This window comes from Sciurus carolinensis, chromosome 10 (genome assembly GCF_902686445.1).
Source record: "Sciurus carolinensis chromosome 10, mSciCar1.2, whole genome shotgun sequence".
In the NCBI taxonomy this organism is placed as follows: domain Eukaryota; kingdom Metazoa; phylum Chordata; class Mammalia; order Rodentia; family Sciuridae; genus Sciurus; species Sciurus carolinensis.
In genome coordinates this window covers 73,782,641-73,798,060 of record NC_062222.1, presented here as the reverse complement: position 1 = coordinate 73,798,060, position 15,420 = coordinate 73,782,641, and the positions used below count along the sequence as shown (strand labels likewise).

The 15,420-nt window shown below is 38.3% G+C and overlaps 1 non-coding gene across 1 annotated transcript; it reads left to right on the top strand.

Annotated features, from left to right (window-relative positions):
- Positions 1-9,589: 9,589 nt before the first annotated feature.
- On the top strand, positions 9,590-9,663 carry Trnat-ugu (transfer RNA threonine (anticodon UGU)). Its single transcript has one exon. It is a non-coding gene; the product is annotated as a tRNA-Thr (tRNA).
- The last annotated feature ends 5,757 nt before the right edge of the window (positions 9,664-15,420 follow it).

Sequence of the window (15,420 nt, the reverse complement as noted above, 5' to 3'; positions counted from 1 at the left end):
TAGAAAGACAAAGTCAAGTACTAGCGGCAGCCATTTCTCAGGCCCAGTCTAATCCACCCCATCCTCATAAGAGAAGCAAAGGATCAATGGGTTCTTGCTTTGCCTGTGGCCAAATGGGACAAATGCGAGCAAATTGTAATAAAGTTCCACAACCTAACACCGGACCTGGCTTATGTCCCCGTTGTAAAAAGGGCAATCATTGGAGTAGTGTCTGTCAATCTATGAGAGACAAAGAGGGAAATTTCTTAGGCCCTAATCCTCGATTTCAAAAAAACGGGAGACTGGGCCCACCCCGGGGCCCACAACAAATATACGGGGTCATTCAGCAGGTGCCTCGACAATGGTATCCCCCAACAGAGAACGGGAGGTGCGCAGAGCAACAACAGGAAGTGCAGGATTGGACATCCGTGCCACCACCAGATTGGTCTTAACCCCAGAGATGGGAGTACAAACAGTAGATTCAGACTGGGATGGGATCATACCAAAAGATAGTGTAGGGTTATTATTAGGCAGAAGCTCCACCGCTCTAAAGGGGTTAATAGTACATCCTGGAGTAATAGACTCTGACTGTGAGGGCAAGGTAAAAATCTTAGTGTCTTCCCCAAAAGGTGTTACGGTTATCTCTCCAGGTGATCGTATTGCTCAAATGCTCATTTTACCTAGTCAGCATTCTCTCTGGCCTAGTGAAGGTATAATAAGAGATAAACAAGGATTTGGATCCACTGGAGACCCTATGGCCTGCCTTACCCTGGGTTTAGGTGAAAGACCACTCTTAAAACTTAAGGTAGGTGGGGTTCAAATGTTAGGACTTTTAGATACAGGGGCTGATAAAAGTATCATCAGTGCTCTTGATTGGCCCAAACACTGGCCACTTGTTACTGCAAATCAGACTCTTAGGGGGCTGGGAATAGCTCACAGTCCCTCTCAAAGTGCATCTACTCTGCCTTGGAAAGATGAGGAAGGACATTCTGGAGTTTTCCAACCATATGTGTGTAACTTGCCTATTTCCCTATGGGGTAGAGATGTTTTACAACAAATGGACATGAAACTTACTACTGATATAATCTATCAAGGAACTCCAGTAAAAGATATGTTACAAAAAATGGGGTATAAAGAAAACAAAGGTTTAGGAAAACTACAACAAGGTATGGTCCAACCTGTCCCTCTACCTGCTCCAAAAAATGATACTTCAGGATTGGGTTTTTCCTAGGGGCCACTGTAGATAACACCATCCCATTAGTATGGAAAGATGATAAGCCTTGTTGGGTACCACAGTGGCCCCTCACTAAGGAAAAACTAGAGGCTGCTCATGAATTAGTACGGGAGCAACTTAATGCGGGTCACCTGCAACCCTCTACCTCTCCCTGGAATACTCCAATATTTGTCATTAAGAAAAAAATCAGGAAAATGGAGGTTATTACATGATCTTCGGGCCATTAATAATCAAATGTATCCTATGGGACCTATCCAATGTGGGTTACCATTAGTCTCAGCTTTACCTAAACACTGGCCCACCTTTATATTAGACTTAAAGGACTGTTTTTTCTCCATTCCCCTCCATAAAAAGGATTGTTGGAGATTTGCCTTCACTCTGCCTGCCATAAATCATTCACAACCCGATCAAAGATATGAATGGATAGTGTTGCCTCAGGGCATGGCCAATAGCCCTACAATGTGCCAAATATATGTAGATAAAGCTTTAAAAACCACTCGAAATAACTTTTGGGAATTGCTTATCTATCATTATATGGATGACATATTAATATGTCATAAAGATAGAGACATTCTAACACAGGCATTACAGTTCATGACTGAAAAATTAAGTTTTTGGGGATTAACCATAGCACCAGAAAAATTACAAACAGGAGAACTACAACATTATCTAGGAACAAAACTGTCTGCTACTACAGTCCAACCTTTAAAGCTTACTATCAGAACAGAACAATTAAAAACCCTAAATGATAATCAAAAATTATTAGGAGATGTCAATTGGATCAGACCTTATTTAAAATTATCTACAGGAGAGTTAAAGCCTTTATTTGACATCCTTAAAGGTGACCCTGATTTAAATTCTAGTAGAAGTCTAACCCCTGAAGCAAAAAGGGCTATACAATTGGTTCAAGAACAGTTACAATCTTGTCAGATAGTTCGCTGTGATCCGTCACAGCCATTAATGTTGATTATTTTTCCTGAGAGTCATAGCCCCTCAGGTGTTTTATGGCAAGGTGGTCCACTACAAAGCATTCATCTCTCTAGTTCTCCTACAAAAATGTTACAGTCCTATCCTACCGCTATGGCTCAGCTAGTACTCAAAGGCATAGAAACATGTATCACCACCTTTGGTGTACAACCAACAACCATTATTACTCCATATACTGTCAATCAACTATCATGGCTAATAAATAATGATTCAGATTGGACTGTACTCTATTGTACCACTACTGCAACTTTTGATAATCATTACCCCAAACATCCTTGGATCCAATTCTGTAAAAATACTCCCATCATTTTCCCTAAAGTCACTAGATCTAATCCCATAAAAAATTGTACAACCGTTTTTACTGATGGATCTAAAAATGGAGTTGGGGCTGTTCTCATCAATGACAAAGTCTATACTCTCATTATTCAACCCCACTCCGCTCAAGTTACCGAATTGGCTGCAGTAACTATGGCTTTCAAATTATTAAATAATGTGCCTTTTAACCTATTAACGGACAGCTATTATATTGTCAACTCTTTATCTGTTTTGGAAACAGTACCTTATATCTCTCCACATTCTACTATTGCTCCTTATTTTTCTAGTCTACAAAAACTAATCCTTCAATGTTGTGAACCTTTCTATGTGGGACATATCAGGGCCCACACTAATTTGCCAGGACCTTTATCTAAAGGAAATACTATTGTAGATTTGGCTACTAGATCTTCCTTTGTGTTTTCTGTGGAAGAACAATCAAAACTTTTCCATGACAAATTTCATGTTAATTCTACTACCTTAGTAAGAAAATTTCAAATCCCAAAACACCTTGCTCGACAGATAGTCAAAAACTGTCAACACTGTGCACCCCTTATCCCGGTACAGTCAATTGGAGTTAATCCGCGAGGTCTTTTGCCAAATCATATATGGCAAATGGATGTAACTCATATATTAGAATTTGATAATCTCAGATATGTACATGTGTCTACTGATACCAGTTCAGGACTTATTATGGCTTCTGCATTATCTGGAGAAAAGGTTTCCAATGTCATTCAACATTGTTTACAAGCCTTTGCCTGTTGGGGCATTCCAAAAATCATTAAGACAGACAATGGACCTGCCTATACATCTAAAAGTTTCAAACAGTTTGCAGACACATTCAATATACAATTAATTACCGGAATTCCTTATAATCCACAAGGTCAAGGTATTGTAGAAAGAACCCACCTTACCCTAAAAAATTGTTTAATAAAACAAAAAGGGGGAATAAGGGGTCTCCTTTAGATCCCCCAAAGATAAGTTAAACTAGCTCTTTTTATTCTAAATTTTTAAACTCTTGACAATGATGGGCGCTCAGCTGCCGACCGTCACACCTCGCCCAGCCCTGCTCCACAGCATTGGGTGCGATGGAAGGACGTGTTAACTGGAGCATGGAAAGGTCCGGATCCCGTCTTACGTTGGGTCTGAGGATCTGTTTGTGTCTTTCCACAGGATCAACAAACTCCGGTCTGGATTCCTGAGAGACTGACCAGAACAATACAACATGAGAGTGACAACAATAAGGACACAACTGGACAGCCAGACTCAGAACTTATGGGCTATAGTTAGAGCTTGGTCATATCCTCTGCCTTTAACTAATACCTCCTCTTTATTCCCTCCCATATTTAGCACTAATGCTTCTACAGGATTGCCTATACCAGCTTCTCCTGTTCAACAAGGGTTCTTCTTCACTCCCAATTTTAATGATAATTTTACAAATAATGATGTTCATTTAGGCATGAGACGTGTCAGTCCTTCTGACAGCTGGCTACTCTTCACTTCGACCTCAGGATATACTAACTTACAACCTTTCTTTGCTCTCTTAGGAGGACCAGAAATATTACGTTTCCACCTAAGCCAGTTTGTGTTTTTTCCCCCTTTATGTTTCTGCTAACAAACAAAAAAGATGTTTCTCTCAATCTCTCTCAATGTTGGAATGCTTCTAGGTTCTCACGGGCAGTCTTAATGCATATTCCTACCTTCCTACCAGTCCCAGTCTTTGTTACAGATACAGAACTGCCAGTGCTATTATCAAGAAACAGAAGAGATTTTGGCATCACAGCGGCCGTGGTCGCCACGGTAGCAGCCGCAACCGCAGCATTGATACAACCATACAGACAGCAACAACAATCACTTGGCCGAAAATACAGCTACAGCCTTACAGACTAAAGAGACCCTAAACCAACATCTAACAGCAGGCATACTCTTTATAAATCAAAGAGTGGACTTACTACAAGAACAAGTGGATATCTTGCAAGAACTTTTGGGACTGGGATGTGTTTATCCTTTAAGAGCAGTGTGTGTCACCCCTATTGCTTATAATAACCTTAGCTCTGCGGCTATGTTATCTAAAAACCAGTCAGCTACGAGCTGAAATACTCAATCAATGCCACCAGGGTTCAAGTTGCATCGGTATCCAAAATGTTCTCTTTGTTATCTAAAGCCCTGGAATTGACATAACAGTGGGCTGGAACAGTAGCTGTTCTGATTATTATCTGCTTAGGGATATGTTATATGCAGCCAAATCAGAGTTCGCCAAGATGCCTGACGTCATCGACGGGCTATAGTACAGGCTTTGACAGCCATTGAGACAGGCACATCCCCCCAAGTATGGCTAAGCATGCTGGACCAGTAGTCAAAGACGGGTAAGATCCGTGGAAATGCATACCAACCTAAGACAGGGTTCTGACGCCTGGAGGTCAGAATTCCAATGACGGGTAAGGATGTAATTTGCCATGGACAACCTAAGACAGGCATGGTCCCAAGTCATCTTTTTTTTTTTTTTTTTTTTTAAAGAATAAGGGGGAGATGTCAGGGGCGGGCTCTGAGGGCCCCAGAGCCGCACCCTGGCCTGATCTCTAAGATGGCGCCTGGCAGCTTGCCAGAATAAGCCGTACTTATAAGTAACTCTGATTGGCTGCTGTAAACTGATCCTTGATAGGCTAATATCTCAGAACTCTGATTGGCTGCTGTATATGAGGTGATTCTTATCTCAGAACTCTGATTGGCTGCTGTATATGAGGTGATTCTTGTCTCAGAATTCTGATTGGCTTATGCTTGCTATATAACCCAGACACTTTCTCGAATAATTGTCATTGTTCGTTGGTCGTTGGTCGTTGTTCGTTGTTCGTTGTTCATTGTTCGTTGGTCTTTGTCTTTTGGGCTTTTTTGTTCGTGTGAAAAAGAAGCGTACGTGTTATCATTGCCTCCGCGGGCGGTGGGCGTTGATAATCCCCAGGTCAGTCAGCCAGCAAGGGGGTGGGATATTTGTCTCCAGAGTCCTATAAGTCATTGGCAGAGGACTGCTCCTAGAGAGACAAATTCCTGAGCATTTCTAGTCTAGCACTTCTGGTCTGCCTTGGACGAGCCAGTAATTCCAGTTTATTAGGTTTGCTACAACACTGCTCCACAACAGGCTCCCTAGGCACCACACATTAAGTCAGTGAAGTGGATGGCCACCAACTTCAAACCCTAAAATCAAGTCACAGAAGAAAAAAGGGAAAAAATATCAACCAACACACAAAAACTGCAGTACTAAGCTACGACTCATTATCCAATAAAGGCATCATAACTGTTGTTAGTATTGCAGTCCTAGGTAGCATGCTATGCACTTTGGACACTAGAAGGACTTGTACCCATAGGAGTTAATTTTGCACAAGAATGAGTGTAGAAATGTTTTTCATGTTGCTCAAAAGATCCACTTTCAGCTAGTCAAGTTAGGGCTGACCACAAGGAAAACTGTGAAAAATATGAGGTTTGTTTCAGTACTCTCAGTTTCCTCTCTGGTTTTCTCCTCCTCACCTGGAGCACCTTCTTTACCCATTGAGATCCAGACCCATCCCTGTTAGAACCAACTATCAGGGAAGGTTCTAATATCAGTCCTTCACCACTAAGTACCAATGTAAACTTTCATTCATTCAACAAATATCTAATAAGCAACTTATTTTAGGCCTGACATTGTGCTGAGTGCTGGGGACATGGAAATATATCTCAAATTCCCTGTCTGTACATCATGATAAGTGCCAGAATTAAGGCATATGGGATGCTATAGGGTAGTAGGAGAGCACTGGGGAGTTGCTACTCAGAAGCAAATCTCCAAATAATAAGTGAAAGTCATTGTCCCTTGTTAAATGCATGTTAAGCATCAGTGAGCAAAGATTGGGGAATGGAAGGAGACTCCTTACCTCAAATTCCTAAATACCACATTGGAGCTATAGAGAACTCAGGCATTTGGGCAGCTTCCTCTTCTACCTACATGTAGAGCTGGCCTGTCGCCATGGCCCACAGAACAAATTGAAAACAAGCAGCAAGCAGCAATGTGAGCATCTGCTGCTAAAATTCCTGCTGTGCATGAAGAATGTTTTTTAATTTGCTTGCACATTTCAGAAAAAGAGAGAGTTTCCTATTTATGGATAAATTCAACATTTGGACAACAATGCACTCTTGGCTTATTACTCAGTGTAGAGATTTCCTCTGTGTCTGCCCACACCTGTTTGTTTCCCTTACCCTGGCATCACATGTTAAGGAATCTGAGCCTGAGCTCTAAGAAAAGTTCTGTCTTGCACTTCTTCCTCTGAAAAAGGAAGATAATAATACCTCACAGAGAAGTTGGGAGGATTAAATGAGACAATGCATAGCGTGTGAAGTTTAGAAAAGCAAATTTGGAGTTTATTTCTCCCCACAAGCTCTGAGATTGTCTAAGAGATGACGAAGAAATCTTATGCTGTTTCATAGGAATGATGGTCAAATGCTCACTGATCTCTCAAGACGGAAATAAGTAGGCTCTTGAAAATACAGATATGTGACATAGGGTGATATTAATATAACTGCCTAATTTCAAGGGAAGCTATGCTCAAGTAGGCTGGTGGTCAGTCGATAATCAGCCTGGACCCTGCCATACTGGGTCAGACTCAAATATGATTAAGTAGAGGGTCCTAGACCTTTGGTCTACTCTCTCCCTCTCTCTCTCTCTCTCTCTCTCTCTCTCTCTCTCTCTCTCTCTCACACACACACACACACACACACACACTTCCCATGCAACAAATGTATCTTAGAGTTCTATTATAAATAAACCATTATTTGTGCCCCATTATTTGGTATAAATTGCAATGTTGGACTGATCTTCTAACCAAGAGGTCATTAAACTTCCCTATAAAGGACTAAACAATAAATATTTTAGGTTTTGAAAGTCAAGAAACAATATCCTCAATTATTAAGCAAGTATTCTAACAGGAAGGCTAACAGACATCTTAAAATGTAAAAAAAAAACAACTGGGATGGTGGCACATGCCTGTAATCCCAGCAGTTTAGCTCAGGAGGCTGAGGCAGGAGAATCTCAAGTTCCAGGGCAGCCTCAGCAACTTAGAGAGGCCCTAAGCAACTTAGCAAGACCCTGTCTCAAAATTAAAAAAAAAAAGGAAAAAGCATTCATAGTTCCAGTACTAGCAGTACTAGATTTGGTCCAAGGGCCCAGAGTTTGCCAATTCATGCTCTAAAAAGATACAGCCAAGAGTTTCAATGATTGTATTGTTTTTCAAATTTCAAGACAAATTTTAATACAAATGAGAATGCAGTGCCTTCCTAATAGACATTCTCACCAAACAGGTCAGGAGATATATTGCACCCACATAATGTGGGCTGCAAATCTTAATGTGACCCCAACTCTCCAAAACAGATGCCATTTTTATGAGAAATTACCCCATATATGAACTGTCTGAATTCCTTTATTCAATATTCACTTATTTATTCTAAATAAATGCATTTTTTTTAGGAAACCACCTATAGGGGCACCACATTGTCACTAAAACTTTAACAATAAATTATGTTCTCGGGGACTCGGGTTGTGGCTCGGTGGTGGAGCGCTTGCCTAGCATGTGTGAGGCACTGGGTTCAATCTTCAGCACTGCCTATAAATAAATAAAATAAAGGTCCATTGACAACTAAAAAAAAAATTGTTTTAATTATGTCTCAAAATACTTTTTATTCACATGGGAATTATAAACAATGAATGAAAAATGAAAGAACACCAAAGGAACCATAAACCTGAACTGTTCGCAACAGAAATATGGAATGTTTTCTAATTCCAAATTAATTTTTTTAAAAGAAGAAATGTTGGCAATGGAAGAATGTTATTTTTATTTGTCTGCATTTTTCACCTGCTTTCCCTAGGAGAAAGAAAATAAGATATTGGTTAAGCATTCAGATTCTGGAGACCAAACCTAATTCTCACCAGCAGAATAACTTTGGAAGTCATTTAACTTCAGAGAGCCTCAGTTTAATTGTCTTTAAAATGAGAATATGATTACACAAATGGTATGAATCTACATTGTGTACAACATAGAAATGAAATTATGTACCCCATTTGTGTACAATGAATCAAAATGCAGTCTGCAAAAAATTAAAAACTAAATAAAAATAATAAAAATTTTTAAAAATGAGAATAATAGAATCTATCTCAGAATGTTATTGTAAGGATTAAATACGATACAAATATGAAGAATACTTAGAATGACATTGGTTCTCAACAAATTGTAGTAATGATTATTCTAACAGTTCTCAAATTTTAGTGCAAAAGAATAAAAGTAGAATTTGTTTAAAATTCCTACTTCCATTCCTAAAGAATCTGACTCAAAAGATCTGAGGTAGGACCCAGGAATATGGATTTTTATCAGGAATGTCAGGTGATTTTACCTTCAATGATTGAAGACCACACTTTAAAAAAATAATGACCTCCAAAACAAATCAATGGTGTTAGAAGCTGGAATAAGAGAGGGGAGGATGTGGGCATGGGGAATGGTCAGGAGAGACTCGAGAGGACTGCAAGGTGCAGGTAATGGTCTATGTCTTGGTGACCCAGGTACTGATCCATGGCTATGTTCTCCTTGTGATAATTTAACAAGATACATACTTGTGATTCATGTGCTTCTCTGTACATATGTATTTTCTTCAATTAAAAAGTAAAACTCAAAAACCAAAATCTAAACAAAAGAAAACCAGTGGCCTAGTCAGTAGTTGTCATTTCTGATTGAATATTAAATTCACTTGGGGAACATTGCAAAGACCCAAATCCCAGAAATTGTGATTTAATTGATCTGGGATGGGGCCCAACCACCAGTATTCAGACACGCCTTGATCTATGATGAGTTTGCATATGATTAAAGTCATCATAAGTTGAAAATATCATGTCAAAGTGCATTTAACCAGGAATGGTGGCACACACCTCCCAGAGGCTTGGGAGGCTGAGACAGGAGGATCAAGAGTTGAAAGCCAACTTCAACAACTTAGTGAGGCCCTAAGCAACTCAGTGAGACCCTATCTCTAAATAAAATATTTTTAAAAGGACTGGGGGGTGGGGCTGGGGAGATAGCTCAGTCGGTAGAGTGCTTGCCTTGTAAGCACAAGGCCCTGGGTTCGATCCCCAGCACCCCCCAAAAAAAAGGACTGGGGGCGTGGCTCAGTGGTCAAGCACCCCTGGGTTCAATCCCCAGTGCCAAAAAAAAAGAAGTGCATTTATTACACTTACCTACTGAATACCAAAATTGAGCCTAGTCTACTTTAATTATACTCAGAACACGTTAGTCTACATCTCCACAAAATCATTTAACACAAAGCCCACTTTATAACAAAGTGTTGAATATATTATGTAATTTATTGAATACCTATATCCAAACAATGCTGACAACACAGTACACTGTAGAGTATTGGTTGTTCACCCTTGTGACGGGGTGGCTGAGCCCCTGATGCTATAGCCCAACATCACAACAAAGTATCTTACACCTCTTGGCCCAGGAAAGGCCAAAATTCAAAATTTGAAGTACAATTTCTACTGAATGTGCATTGTTTTCACACCACTGTGAACTCAAAAATCCTACATCAAACCATTACAGTTCAAAGGTCCCTGTGTCTTAGAAGCTCCTCCTGTGATGCCATCCTTTGCAACCAAAGTTGAGCACCAAAGCCTTACACCAGTTTTCTCAAACTATACCATGCATCAGTTTCACCTGGAGGACTTGTTAAAACACCAGCGATTAGGCCCAACTTCTGGAGTTTCTGGTTCAATGGCTTTGGGTGCAACCTAAGGACTTGTAGTTCTAAGATCTCCCAGGTGATCTTAGAAATGCAAACCACCCTCAGAATGCAAACCACACTTTAAGAACCATTGATCTTTGTTTACCTCCTTGTAAACCTGCGGCACCTGGCCCTTCTCTTTCTCATTTCACTAATATTCTTTGTCAGTAGAGTTGCTCCTTGAATATTTAAAATCTATAACCTAGGAATAACTGGAATATATCTACAGTTATGAGAAGAAGGCAGATTTGACATCAAAACTTTAGGTCAAACTAGCAAACACCCTTTCATCTAAATACTCATACATTGAAAAACAAACATTCCCTGAAGACCTAAAATATACCAGACACTGAGCTGTGTGCAGATGTTTTCAAGTTCTCAAAGTAGACCGGAATGCATGAGTCTTATACAAAAAAGGAACTATGTTGGTTGCTGATTGCTGCTTACAAGATGCCTTCAGGATTAATTCTTGGAATGGTTATTCCTTTCTGTACCTGGGAGCACTAAAGCATGGAGCACTAGAGGAATCTCTAGGTCCTTGGAAAAGAACAATAGTGTTTCAAAAACTAGGGTATACACACTCTAGTGCAAACTAAAGGGAGTTTTCTTGTCTATCATTACGTGCTCCCAACACATTTGTTTGGAGGTTCCAGTTAGAACTTTATCTCCTACCAGAGAGAGAGAGAGAGAAAGAGAGAGAATTTCATTGTGAGAAATCTAGTGACAATCATAAAAAGCACTTTACAGTTAAAGTCTCAGATAATACAATGCAGAACAATCCTCAGTAGTATCATAAGCATAACCCTTGGATCATCACTCAAAACTGATTTACTCCTAAGGACTTGGCTTGCACGTTTTCATTCCCCAGACCCCATTTTTGTTTGCATTACTTAAATTCTATTGGGAAGAAAGGCCTTGATATTGGATTGTAGAACTCACATAAAACATCTAGGTTATTGCATTTGTCAGCTCTCAAGGCAGGTAGAATAATTGAAGTCCATTTGTAAAGCTTTCCATAGCTCACTAGCAGGAATAAAAACGACAACTTCAACAACAAAAAACAAAGGAAAGAAAATTCTTATGAAATTACATTCACTATGAATTTTCCCACATTTCTAAAGACTTTTCCTTAAAATGGAAAGCTTTGGTTTAGTGTCAGCTAATGCTGTGGCAATAAAACAAACTGCCTATTGTCCTCAATGACTATGAATACTCTTTAGTTTTAGAGAAATAGCTGCTCTGCCTTATACTTTATGTCTATCTTTTTCAACAGAACTAAGGCTACATGAAATCCTGTGATCTGTGCCTAATTTTATGAAATAATTAGTACCTTAGACAGAATTAAACCCAGCAATATATAAACAGAATAAAATGCCAGAATCATAGAGGTTGTCTCAGGGATGAAAGATTTAGTACCAATCAATGCAATTCACTACATTAACAGATAAAGGAGAAATATAGTGTGATCATCTCAATAAATGCAGGAAAAGCACTTAATAAAAATCAAAATCCATTCATGTTAAATACTGTCAGCAAACTAGGACTAGAATGGAACTTCTCAGCTAATATATGAAAAACCTGTAGTTATCACACTTAGTGGTTAAAAAGTGAACAAATTCTTTCTCCCTAAAATCAGAAGTAATAATGCTTCCTCTTACCACTATTATTCAACATTTTTCTAGAAGCCCTAGCCAGTGCTAGGTGATTAAGCAAAATAAAAGTCATAGAGATTAGAAAAAAGAGAGTGAATTCTCTATAATAGTAGCCATAACATGCTCATAATGTAGAAAATCCTAAGGAATCTAGACAAAAGCTACTAGAAATCGTAAGTGAACCTAGAAAGGTTATAAGATACAAGGGCATTGCCCAAAAATCAATTGTATGTCTATATTCTAAACATAAACAATTAGAAATTAAAGCTAAAAATAGCACTATTTATAAAGGCATCTAAAATATTAAGTACTTAAGGATAATTTTTTAAATGTAAGCCCTAAAGCTAAAAACAATAAAAGATTACTGAAGCAAAATAAAAACCTAAGTAAATGAGACATATAACCTATACTTGTGGTCAGAGAATGCAATATTGATTAGATATCAATTGTCACCAAATTAATCTGTAGATAGTATCAATCAAAATACCAGAAAGATTTACTGTAGAAATTGACAAGATTCTAGAATTTCTGTGGAAATGTAAAGCACCTAGAATAGCCAAAATAATTTTTAAAAATAAAAACAGAACTCAAAATAATCTGATTTCAAGATTAGTGCTACACTAATCAAGAAGAAGTGATATTGGCATAAAAATAGACATATAGATCAATGGAATAAAAGAGTTGATTCTGGAAAAATATTCATCCACATATGGTCAATTAGTGTTACATAACAATCCACATGGGTGTTATGGGGCGCAACTTAAGAACAGACCGATCACCACTGAGAAGTCCGAATTTGAGAGTCTTTATTAAGCTGGCCAGCTGACTGTCTCACACAATGCCCCAAAAAATGGCTATTGGGAGAACAGCCCTGACCACAGGGTTGTAGGGGTTCTTATATCAAAAATCACATCAATCATAAGTGTCTGTTGCTATGATTCGAAATTACACATTAACATCATGAGATCATCGACAGAGGGGGAAATGGGTCAAAATGACTCTTACCTAGGTACAAACTAAAGAATGGTTGCTAATATCCACACAATTACTGTTTACATGGTACATTGTTTAGGAGCAATAGGAATCAAAAGAGAGCAATTCCTTAGTACATAGGAGTTGCCATTGTATATTATTAAACATGTCACACCAAGTGACTGATGATGGGCACAGAGGCGGGGTGTTCCCATGGGAGAGGCTTATTTCCTACATAACATGGAGTCTCAGAGCAAAATGGAGTCTGTTTAGTCATTTCCCTTAGAGTCTGGCCTATAACATTCTCATGGAGTCAGATCTGTCAGCTCATCACATGGGGAAAAGTAAACTTTGACCCTTCACTGTTCACACAAATTAATTTGGACTGAGTCACAAACATAATGATAAAAGCAAAACTATAAGTTTCCTAAAAGGAAATATTCAAAATACATATATGAGACAGAACTTTTAACTATGATACAGATTTGTCTGAATAAATCTGAATAAAACGAAGACCAATATTAAAGTGGGCAAAATATTTGAACAGAAATTTCACAAAAGGAGATACAAAGAATACCAAAAAGCATACATATACACACACTCTACATTTTTAGTCATAAAGGAAGTGCAATTAAAACCAAAATGAAATATCACTAGGACTTCATACAAATGGCTAAAATTTAAAAGACTAGCAATATCAAGTGTAGAGAGAGCTTAGAATAATTGGAGCTCTCAGACATGCTGGCAGAAATGTATAACAATTCATCTGTTGAAGGGCATCTAGGTTGGTTCCAGAGCTTAGCTATTGTGAATTGAGCTGCTATAAACACTGACGTGGCTGCATTGCTATAGTATGCTGATTTTAAGTCCTGTGAGTATGTGTTAGGAGTGAAATAACTGGGTCAAATGGTGGTTCCATTCCAGATTTTCTGAGGAATCTCCATACTGCCTCCCAAGGTGGTTGCACCAATTTGCAGTCCCACCAAGAATGTATGAGTGTACCTTTTTGCCACATCCTCACCAACATTGATTGTCACTTGTATTCCTAATAATTGTCATTCTGACTGGAATAAGATAAAGTCTCAGTGTAGTTCTAATTTGCATTTATCTAATTGCTAGTGATGTTGAACATTTTTTTATATATTTGTTGATTGATCATACTTCTTCTTCTGTGAAGTACCTGTTCAGTTCCTTTCCCCATTCATTGATGAGACCTTCAAGAATTCTTCAAAACTCCCATCAGTCCTCTGAGAAAGGGTATTTTCAATAGGTTTAATGTATTTCCTTTTGATCCAAAGTTTCCAGTAAATTGCAAGAGAAAGAAAAGAGTTATTTGTATTTATTCTAAAGTGTCTCTCCTGCTAAAGAGGAGAAAAGACTACATTTTTGGATATTAGCAGAGCATTATAAAACTATTTTAGCATTAGGAAAGTAAAATGCTATGTTTTTAGATAAAGTACATTTCACTTAAACTATTTTTTATTACTCTTTTTTTAAATTTTTACAGACTGCATTTTATTCATTGTACACAAATGGGGTACATCTTTTTGTTTCTATGGTTGTGCACAATGTACATTCATACCATTCGTGTGATCATACATGTACATAGGGTAATGATGTCTGTCTCATTCCACCATTTTTCATACCCCACTTCATTTCCCTTTATGTAATCTAAAGTTCCTCCATTCTTTTCTCACCTTCCACCCCACTACCCCCATTATATATTCTCATCCACTTATCAGGGAAAACATTTGACCTTTAATTTTTTAGGATTGGCTTATTTCACTTAGCATGATATTCTCCAAATCCATTCATTTATCTGCAAGTGCCATAATATTATTATTCTTTATGGCTGAATAATATTCCATTGTGTATATATACCACAGTTTCTTTATCCATTCATCTGTTGAAGGGCATCTAGGTTGGTTCCACAATCTAGCTATTGTGAATTGAGTTGCTATAAACATTGATGTGGCTGTGTTACTGTAGTATGCTAATTTTGGAACCAACCTTGATGCCCTTCAACAGATGAATGAATAAAGAAAATGTAGTATATACACACAACAGAATATTACTCAGCCATAAAGAAGAATGAAATGATGACATTTGCTAGTAAGTGAATGGAACTGCAGACTATCATACTAAGCAAAATAAACCTGTCCCAAAAAAATGAAGGCTGAAAGTTCTCTCTGATATGTGGATGCTAACTCACAATAGGCAGAGGGGAGGGAAGAGTGGAGCTTCATCAGATTGGATGGGAGGGGTGGGGGAAGGGAGGGAGGATGGGAATGGGAAAGACAGTAGAAATGAATCAAACATAACTTTCTAATGTTCATATGTGAATACACAACCAGTGTAACTCCACATCACGTACAACCACAAAAATGGGAAGTTATACTCCATGTATGTAAGATATGTCAAAACACATTCTACTGTCATGTATAACTAAAGAGAACAAATTAAAAATTAAAAAAAAGAAATGTATAACAATATAGC